This window comes from Falco biarmicus, chromosome 7 (genome assembly GCF_023638135.1).
Source record: "Falco biarmicus isolate bFalBia1 chromosome 7, bFalBia1.pri, whole genome shotgun sequence".
NCBI lineage: Eukaryota > Metazoa > Chordata > Aves > Falconiformes > Falconidae > Falco > Falco biarmicus.
This window is the reverse complement of record NC_079294.1, coordinates 22,528,437-22,539,338: the sequence shown is the minus strand read 5'-3', so window position 1 is coordinate 22,539,338 and position 10,902 is coordinate 22,528,437.

Below are 10,902 nucleotides of genomic sequence, written 5' to 3'. Positions count from 1 at the left end.
AGCGCTTGCAGCAGGTGGTTCAGTCGGTGCATAACAAAGCATGTCAGACACTATTCTCTGCTGACCAGAAACTGAGATCGAGTCCTTCGGAATGCCTGGCAACATCAAGGAACATCTCTGCTGTCACTGTTGCTCCCACTTGTCTCCTCCAGGCTGTGGGAAGACTTTGAACACACCACTGCAGAGGTCTGGGGAAGCACTGGAACCTGGGACCACTCGGCATTCGGCTTTCACAGGGGACCGCCTTCTCACACCTCAGAGGACCTGGGCTAGAGAAGAAGGGTAAAAAGTCAGGGGAACTCATCCTGAACGTGCCTTCACCACAGTGTTAAAGCAAGATTTGAAGCAGGAACATCCTCTTTTGTATGTCTCCTCTCCACATTCACATCAAGTTTTAACACTGCTTCCAAGTGGGGCTAGCTGGTATGGTCTGGGCCATGCACTCAAGACAACTGCTGGTTTTGCATAATTAATCAACTGTTCACCCTGACAATGTGCACGCATGCAAAACACATTTATTTCAGACCTGTGGTGTTAGGGTTTATGAAACTGCTCCACAGCTACTTCCCAGATGAACAAAATGGTTGTGGGAAAGCGTAAAGTTTCCCAGTTGCACTTACGCACATATTTGTTCTCTGTTCCATAGTACTGCACAGTGCTGGCTATGCATGGAATGTGAAACACTTGTGGGATTGATGAGCCTTTTCAACCTGGCTTCAAAAGCTGAGAGCTCTGTGAGGCAGAGAAATGTGATCTGTCAGAGGTGGCTGAAGAGGCTGATTTGATCTGAAGGATGAACCCAGCAAGAATACTAGATAATATGTATCAAGTGGAACGTCGATGTGATCTCTGGACCAGCCTTGCTGACCTGTGTCACCGTTGGCTTCCTGACAGGCCCTTTGGTTCCTCGTGATGCAGCTGATGGGCTCCCAGAGAAGAGCACCTAGGAAACCTGAAACAACTTGCATTGGCTGAACAGAGAGAAAACCCTCAATGTTTATTAATTATTAATATTTTTATTATATTAATAGTTATTAATTATCCCACATCCTCCTTGCTGGGCTGCAGCATTTGTAAACACTACGTAGGATAAGGAACAACCTCATGTCATCATGGCAGTAGTGATGGTGCAAGGTGCTGCGCTATCGAGAGGACAGGCAGGACTCCGTGCGAGTTGCTGCTGTCAAGTTATTATGCTGCCTCTTTCCCACCACGGCATTAGCAGGACTTCAGGGAACTGCATTTGCTCACGAGGCATCAAGTGCAAGAATTAGATTCTCAAAACATGTTTTACAAGCAGAAACATGCTGAGGATGAAAGAAGCAAAGTTCATCAGAGAAAGACACTAGCTTGGCAGGCTACCTGTTGGCATTCACTCACCTTCATTTTGAAGGTAGGAGTGGAGTCAGGTTTTGGTGGCACCCCCAGCTTTGCAGATTCACATTTCCTTTTAGCAGAAGCGAGACAGGTGCAGGAGAAGAATGAGCTCCCAGCAGCAGGTAAATGCAGTTTTTCCTCTGATTCTTGGTGCTTGTTGCTGGGAAGAGTAGAGCATACTGCATACAACCCCATTACCAAATCCTGGGTCTTGGGTTTACTCCGCTTGCCCTGAGGGGACTGTTGAGATAGACTGCTCTTCAGCCTGGAAGGACAAATTTTTCACCAGTCATCAATGGCTTGTTCTTTCTCAGCTTGCTCAACTGAGTATAGCTGAGCACTTCAGCTTTAAGCCTGATGTAAAAAAGGGGCTGAAAGAATTTGATGGTGATGGCAACAGACATACACAGGAAGAACAATGGGCTGGCCTTCAAGACTTTGTTGGAGCACAGGTCTACAGAGGATACACCTCCTCCTGTTGCCCTTCTTAATTAATGTGCTTGGTGTCACTGCAAATTTGTGGTCCCAGGCAGTGGTAGCAGCCCCACATTGCACCCAGCTGCTCCTGCGGTCTGGTGAGCTGCCAGCTGCCCCTAGGAAAGAACCTCCTACAGGTAGCAAAGGCTCTGGTTTATAAACCCTGCAAGCAAACCAAGTTTCCAGCTGTTTGTATATGGACAATCCATTCCAGAATTTTCATGCTTACCTAACCTCACTGGGAGCATGAAAAACAGTCATCAGTTTTCTTTCAGCTGAGGAACGCTTGCAGCAGCAATTTTTAGACAGATGATGCTTATAGGTTAAACCCGATCCCACTGCCACCTTACGCTCAGCTGAACTGAAAACTTCTTCCCCAGCAACACTAAGGCACAGATGGGGTATGTTCTGCATCTGCTGCTGCTTTAAGATTAGTGACCACATCCATTAGCCCTCAACAGTAGATGTAAAAAGCAGGAACAGCACATTTTTTATCACTTGACAGCTGATTCCACCCGCTGAGAAGAAGCTCTGCTGTCTACAGCCTTGATTCAGCACAGCAGGAGGAAAATGGCCTATGACAACCACACTACACATCTAAAACTCTTTACAACCATAAAAAGGTAGGAGGAGAAACAGGGATTGAGCAGAGCTGCCACTTATAAAAAGTTAAAGGAGCATTCTTGAGAAGAGAGTGGGATTTGCAAGAAAACCAGGATGTGCATTTCTTTTCATCTCCAGCCTGCATCTGTGGAAGACGCGAAGGAAGAGGAGAATAGGGAAGTCATGCAGTAAGAGCATTACATGCTTTCTTTTACCGGGAAGCTTCTGCCAGACTACCAGCATGCTTTCTTTTTTATCATGACAGCTATGTAATATTAATAGCATTTACTAGCTGAGAAATGCAGTTACCCCTCAGAAACACAGCTGCAAAGCCAAAGATAAATCAGCCCCAATTTCTTAAAGAAACAAATTGCGAATTTTATGTTTGAGATAACACGTGGACACACAGATTAAAAGCTGTAACTGTAAGCAACGGGATCTTTTTCCCAGCAGACTGCATGCAGGCCTGCGAATGAGAACAGTTTATTACAATAACCTGGGTTTCAACGCAGCCACCAGGCGTGGCTGGTGGCTTTCTCCATGTGGCTAGCAGTAAGGCAGTTCCTACGCCACGGTTTTTTATTAGCAGGGGGCACCATTGTTGTAGAAGGGGTTTTACAAGTAGATTTCAAAACACCTCACAAGGGAAGTGCAGCTCCTGTGCCCGTTATCCTCCCTGGGAACCCGAGGCAGAGACACAAAGGGACTTGCCCGAGATTATTCCTCCTAAAATGACCACACTGTTGGGAAAAATTCACAAACCTCTGGAACAACTGCCTGTCCCTGCACCCGAGGGGCCAGGCTTTTCACCTGGCTGTGACGCAGCAGGGATGTGTCAGCCCTGCAGGTGGAGGAGCCGGCAGGGAGATCACAGCGGTTTTCTTGCCCGTCAGGAAAAAAGAGGCTCCTGGATGCTGACTGTGGGTGACAGCTTGCGGTGAGGGGGGACTGTTGGGAACCGCTCCCAGGAGCATCCCGGGAGCGCGGCGCTGAGCTGGGGGTTTGCCCGTTGGTTGTAACGTGCATTTAGGTGCAATCGCTACAAATGAGAGATGTGCGGCTGGTGTCTGTCCTTCCCCGGGGACCGAGGAGAAAGGGAGTAGCGGTAGCAGGGGGGGAAGCAAGTAAAGAAACCATCCGAAGGGAGAGGGCTGTGTGCGGGGAAGGCAGCGGCGGGAGGTGAAGGAACCGCGACATGGTGAGAGACGTCCCGGCTCCGAGAGCTGCTCTGCCCGGGCCTCCTCCAGCACCTCCGGCCCGGCCCGGCCCGGCCGCCGCGGGAAGCCCAGGTGGGTGTGGGCGGCCCGGACCCCCAGCGCGGACGGCCGGGGCCGGCCCGGGCGGCACCGTTGGCGCAGGCACCAGCAGAGGGCGCCCCGGCCCTTCCCGGCCGCCAGCGCCCCCCGCCCGGCGCCGAGCGCAGCTGGGCCCGATCCCCGCGGGAGGGCGGCACCCGGCTCCCGGCCCAGGCGCCTCCCTGGCGAATGCCGGGCCCCTGCGCCGCGCCGGGGAAACCTCGCCTGCGAGGAGAGGGTGCGCGGGCCGGGCTGGGGTGACAGTGGGCCAGGAGGCCCCAGGCCGCCGCTGCGGCTCCGCCAGCGGGTGTGGCCCCGCGGCCCTCCCCCGCGTTGCTCCCGCCGGGCGCTGCAGGGGCCCAGCCCGCCCTGCAGGCCAGGGGCCGCTCAGACTCAGCCCTACAGGCCCGTGCGCGGTGGCCAACACCGCCCCAACGGAGCTCACCCCCCGCCCCACCGTCGGCCGGCCAGCGTAGCAGCCTCCATCCCTGCTCTTTCGGTTCACTTCGTGGGAGGGGAAAGAAATCCTCTGCGTGGCTGGTCCGGGTGGGCACGTCTGCCCGCAGCTGCCCTGCCCCCTCCCCACCAGGGCTCCGTGCCGCTCACCTGAGGCTGCCACCACGGGGCTGTCCCGCGCAGGGAGGCTGCCCCCGAGCCAGTGGTGACCAGTAAATCCCAGTATTCCCGGTAAAGCACCGCATGTCTCTCGCAGACAAGCTGATGTGGACGCAGCCCCTGACTCGGAACGCCCAGTGGCAGGTGGAGGGCTAGAACAGCTCTGGAGGTGCCGCAAACCTTATGGAGGCTGACCTGTCAGCAACTGGAAGTAGCCTGTTTTAGAGCATCAGTCCCACTTAAAAACACCACCTGTGAGACAAAGTACGTGTGTGACGTATAGAAGACCCATATAGACCTCGGCTGATTTCTTGTGGCCAGGGTCAAAGATGCTATGTCAAGTGGACTTTGGCTAGGACAAGCCCTAACCAAGCTGACACAGGAATGGGAACACATGAGGCCCTTTGTGTTGGTCCAGAACACCTGCTGCCAGTTCTCCAACTCGGGACAGGTGCTTACAGGAAAGATAGCATTTCTGACAAAGTTTCTACCTTCTCCTAAACCCTAGATATGGCAAAATCGCCAGGCAAAGGTCAGGCATTTCTCACATGTTGTATTCTTCATATTTCCAAGGGATTTTTTTTCAGTCAGCGGTCAGAAAAATGTGCTAAAGACAAGGCTAATACTTCATGGCTCTTACCCACCTCCCCCTTCGTCATTACAAAAGCTGGTGTTCCCAACCGTGTCTGATCCCTCCTAGTGCATCAAGGCTACCTCCCAGGTGCCTGGCAGGCCACAATCTGCTCTTCTTCTCCTAGCTCCCGTCTGCCACCGAAGGCACATAACATCGCAATCTGACAACCATGCAAGTTGCCAAAATCCTACCCAATGTGAGCCAGCATGTCCTGAATTCAGTGTAGATCTTCCTATTAGCTTCAGCCAGCATAGATAAGAAAGCCTCTCTGCTGCTGAAAGTCTTCCAAGTCAAAGGGCTTTTACCCCCATGTGAGCAGCTCCCATCCATCGCAAGGCTGTTCCCAGAACTGGACACTTGGTAAGTGCAGTGACTGGAGAGTTAAACAGAAGCAGCCTTGTGGCACTCAGAAAGCTGCTTGGACCAAGCAATTTCCAAGAGTGTTGAGTACATCTGAAGAAATCAGAGCACTGACAGGAGAAGCGGTTAGGTCCAAATTATTATCTGAGGCCAAAGGTAGTAAGAGTCCTGGAGCCAAGCTGCTGGCTCTGTCTTAGCAATAGCTTATTACTCTCTTCTGCCTTCTTAAAAGCATGGAGGAAAGCTGCCATGCACAAACATTTTTATCATTGTCTCTCAATACCCAAAGTAACTGACACAGCAAGAAGAAACCTCTCCACAGAGACCATGCAGTCCTGAAGCACAGTTTGGAAATAGCTGTCAGGCTTCATGAATAAAAAGTGAATTACAAAGTGCATTAAGAGTATCACCGTGTCAGCTAATACCCTACTGAGGGTTTCTGGCTTTCTCACAGACATCAGATACAGAAAAGATCTTATTAAGCCTAGCTCATCCCTGGGGAACACAGCAGGATTAGTCTCTGTAGGATCAGTGCAAGTGCTTTGTTTCACCTAGGCAGGAGACAGCTGTGATTTCCATCTGCAGGGTCCTAAGGACAGAAATGCCAAAGAGCTGAGCTAGACAAGGGCTCCTCTACTCCTCCCGTCCAAAGCTTTGCACCATTACTGCAAGCCCAAGGGGAAAACACTTCCTTGCTGATCAGCTGTCATTTGGCTGAATTACAAACTTCCTATATCTACCTGGTTTCGGTCACATCCTCTTTTCCCCATCACCTGGCAACTTCATTCCTGCTTTCCCTACCACTGCCAGGGGGTTGTGAATATCCACAATGTGCTTGCTCAGAGCAGCGACACCTACAAGAAAGGGAAATGCTCTGAAGAGCTAACCCTGGTACTGACCTCTCCTTCCAGCTGTGGAAGTGGGGCTGAAAACCTGCCTGCAGCTTATCAGAGCTCTGAGAGGCCTCAGGCGTGGTGAGGTGTTAACAGAGGACTCCCAGAACATCACACCCAACACACACACTTACTTATTTTTCTGCCTGCTGTCCTATCCTTCATTCCAGGGACTACTTGCAGGTCCTTCTCCCTTGACAGCTGTGTGCGCCCCAGACCTGTCTCTCCCCATCCTCTTTCCTTTTATTGGGTTTTCCAACTTCTCCTCCAAGTGCAGTACAGGATTTGGTAGTTCTCCTTGTTTCTGGAGTCTCTCCTTCCAACTTGTCTGCTAGCTGTTAGGTCCTCATTCCTTTCCCCACTGTAGGTGCTCCGGGGACACGCATCCCTGCATTGCTCCCACTTCCAGTGGTTCCGTCCCCAACGTTTTCTCCACATGCATCATCCCTCAAAGTGTCTGAAGACAGAGCAAGTCTGTTCAGTAGATTAAGGCGCTCTTTGGGAGGAGTAGGAGCAGGTGGATAATGGAGGTTGGATTTCACTGTGAAGAAGGTAGTTGAGGTCTCTATTTGGCAGTACTGCAAAAGCCAGCACTAGCCTTTTCAGATCTACATCTCTCTCTTAATGAAGCATCCTCATGTGTGGGCTGTGTGCAATTCTGCTGTCAGTTGTTTTCTTTGCCATTTGTTCCACTTTCAACTGGAGGAACAAAATATTCACTGAAACAGCAGTGGATAAAAAGGAACCTAAATGGCAGCCACCAGGCTAGAAATTCCGATCCTTGAGTCAGTGCATATTTTAAGCCAAATTAAAGAGTTCTATCAAGAGAGGCTTGGAGAAAACACAAGTTAAGCTAATAGCCTGGTAGTTAGGATGTTTCCCTGGGAAACGCAATATCAAATCCACTTAGAGAAAGGAGGCAATGAAGCAGAGTCTTCCCGGATCCTGGACAAACTCTATACCCACCAGGCTGTTTGGTAGCAGGGAGGCAATACTGGTGTGTTTACTGTCTTTCTCCCTTCCCACCCCCCACGTTGTCTTCTTGCTAGAATTTTGTTAGAGGTCTTTGAAGCAGCCATCAAGTATGTGGACAAGACTCAGTGCATACAAGCACCTGCTTATCCTACTGGAGGGCCTTGAAGTCAGCTTATTCCTCAAAGGATCTCTAGGAATATAAACTCTCATGGGATAAGGAGTGGATGAATGATTAAAGGATGGGAAAGAAAAGGTGGAAATAGGCAGCAATCTTTCACAACAGAAGGAATTCACCAGGGCAGTATCAGAGGGATGAGTGCTGAAGGCTGCGATTGTTCGGTGGACTTGGTAAATTACCTGGCAACTGAGTGGGTAATAAATGTGACAAACCTCCTGGTGAGTAAAACCAGAAGGCTTATCTGTGAAGAGCTGCAAAACAACCATATGCTACCAAGTGACAAGGTGAGAAGACAGCAGAAAAACTGCAACCTAGAAATTCAAAATAACGGACATGAGAAAAGCAGTTCTGACCCCATTACATCAAGATGGGCTCTTGAGCTGATTCTGAGAAAAATAACATCAACTTAGTTTATGTTCAGTTATGTTCAGCAGTTAGAAAATGAAGTGTTAGGAACAGTTTGGAATACTTTGGGAAGGGGTAGAGGACTGTTGGGGTTTAACCCCAGCCAGTAACCAAGTACAACGCAGCCATTTGCTCACTCCCACTCCCCAAGGGACGGGGAGGAGAATCGGAAAAAAATGTAAACTTTGAGGGCTGAGATAAGAACAATTTAATAATTGAAATGAAATAAAACCAACAACAATAACAACAACAACAACAACTATAATGAAAAGGAGGCAAAAGGGGAGAGGAATGAAATCCAAAGGGAAAGGGGGAAAAGAGAACAAGCGCCATCCCTCCACTGCCCAGGCTTTGCCCAGGGAGCACACGGCCCCCCAGCTCACCGCCGCTGACCAAGTGGAGTGACACCTGGCCGTCCCTGTGCAGCCGGGCAGACGGCAGCCCAGCACACCAGCGCCGGTGCACAGGACCCACCGGTGCTGGCCTGAGCCATGGTGCGAGGACCCGTATCCCATCTGTGGCAACATCTCCAAAAGCTCTCACTGCAGCCGGTGTGGTGTACGCAGGGGAAGCTCGCTAGGGGCTACAGAGGGGATCAGCTTACTCCCCCGAGCCTGGAGATGAGTTATGCTTGGCTCGACAACCAGAACTCCAAATGCAATAGTCCAACAGGCGGGTCAGTCAGCGTGAACCCAGCTCGGCCTGGCGCCTCAGCCCAGGGACCCAGCAGCAGGCTGAGGACTGCTGGGGCAGAGCTGCCCTGTGCCCTTGGCCGGGCACCTCACCTGCTCAGGCCCTTCGGGAGATCCCACCTGGACTCGTCTGCCCTGTTGTGCCCTACTTTCTTGCTTTCCAACCTTTTTTCAGGTCTCTGTAGTCCTCCAAAAGGACTCTGCTTTCTTTCTCGGCCCAACGAGGCACTCTTCTGAAAGCACGGACCTTCCCTTCAAGCCTCCTGTTTGGAGCTGGTCCTGGCTACGAAGCCAACAAGCACAAGGCTGAGTAAGGGGAAACCCAGCTGGTTTTCCCCCTCACAAAGGGACAGAGCTGAAGTTCAGGAGCCAGCAGAAATTCAGCAGTTCACCTACTTCAGCACCTTGTGAAACAGCCTTTACCTGTATATTTAGCTACTGCCATTTATTTTTTTTTAATCTGCCCTGTATAGATTCACTAAAATATAGACTATTTTACGACAGACTAGACTGCAAGTGGACAGTATGCCTTAAAAAGACAAAACCACCTTCCCCCCCCAAAAAAACCTCCTCACAAAGCTGAAGTAAGATTATCTCTGTGTTCCCAAAGGCATGCTCCAAGACTGCTCTCTTACTGAAGTTTCCCAAGCGAGATGCAACAGAGACTGGTGTGTGCCTACGTGCAGGGTTTCTCTGCCTCTCCCCCTTGTATCGTCCCGACACGGTCAGCACCTCACAGAGAGCAGCCCTGGTTCTTCCTGTTCTGCTGGCCACCAGGTTGCTGGGAAAACACCTCAAGGGCTCATGTCCAGGCTGGCTGTGGCTTCACTATTGACTGTTGCCTGAAGAACTTGTCTGCCTTTTCTTGACCTCGGATGGCGGGCTTTTCGCCTGCCAGCACCTTACTGTGAGGCCCTTCCCATAATTTCTGTCCGTTCCAGCCACAAAGGTGACATGATGCAGGCAGCATGCCCGAGACCCACAGGAGTGGCAGGACTCAGGGAGGACATCTCGGAGCAGACCAGAGATCCACACTACATGCTCTAATGAGTCTATGATGTAGGTTGAGATATGACCGACCCATATTTTGACTGTCTAGTAAACATGGCTCAGTTAAAAACCAAATCTGGCTAAAACCTACCGGTTTTTATTGGGAAATGAAGGCAAACAAATAAGAGCTGTGAACTAATGCTAGTTTCAGTGTTGCTTCTAGGCCATGGAAGCCTTGAAAGAGAAATCGCACACAAGAGGGAGACTTGTGGTTTCCATGCCCTAGGTATAACCACATCAAGCTTCTCATCAAGAAGGGGAGACAATTTCTTGCTTGGTGCTTGACCAATTAGCAGAATACGGTGCAGCTCTCACATATTTGCCCTCCACAAGGGACTTCCAGGTCATCTTAAAAACTCCATGCATGAAAAATTCTCCAGTTTCAACAGTCCTAAGTGTGGCAAAACACAGGCAAGCGTTACAAGGCAAATACTTAGTGGGCAAGAAGCCAGTTCTGTGTACTCCTCTCTGCCCCTTCTTTTTCTCCAGGCCGCATGTTGAGCATGAGCTGAAGAAGAATGTAAAGCAAGGAAGGTCACAAAACAATCTGCCAGCCAATAATAAAATTAGGACTTGCAGGCTGGCGTGACTTACCAGTCTACCAGTGTGAAGCAGTCACAAGGAAGAACAGAATTTGCGAAATGCCTGTGCACAGCTTGAAAAAAACCCTAACCTTTTAAAGAGGGGTGGGGTGGAAAAAGTGCTGCAAAGGACGTTAAAAGCAAATAGATGTGTATTTACATTATCCCACAATTCAGATCAAATGTGATGGATCAGGGAGGAAACAAGAGAATGAAACTTTCCCAAACTGCCATCCATGCTGTGCCTGCAGCAGAAGCTGGCACGGTAGAGCTCTGGGCTGCTCCCCTGTGCAGCACTGGACTGAGCTGAAACCCCTGAGTGATGGAGTGCCAGGCAAGCTCATACTGGTTGTTTCTGCTGCGTGTGGGCAGACACATCCCAAGCGTTATCTCTGGCATGTAGCTCTTGGGGCACGACAGAGCTTGTTCCTTCCACACAGGTGAGTTTATCGCTGAGCCTCCCAGCTCCAGCTAAGCAAACCCAGTTTTGGGTGAGATGCAAAGAAGATGCAAATGCTCCTCGACCCCTTTCACAAAACCAAGCGAGCAGTCAAGCTCTTTTATTCAGCCAAGCAGCCTCGCCTTTCCGCTCTGCCGCAGGCAGTCACAGCTTGGCTGCCAGCATCCTCGCAGCGGTCACCCTTGCCGCACCAGATCCCGGGCAGCAGAACAACAGTCACCAGTCACCAGCCAAAGTAAACAAACTGCTGGAAGAAAAGCGTAGGAGCAAGTGGGAGGAAGTAAGAGGAAAGAACAGGAACAGCACG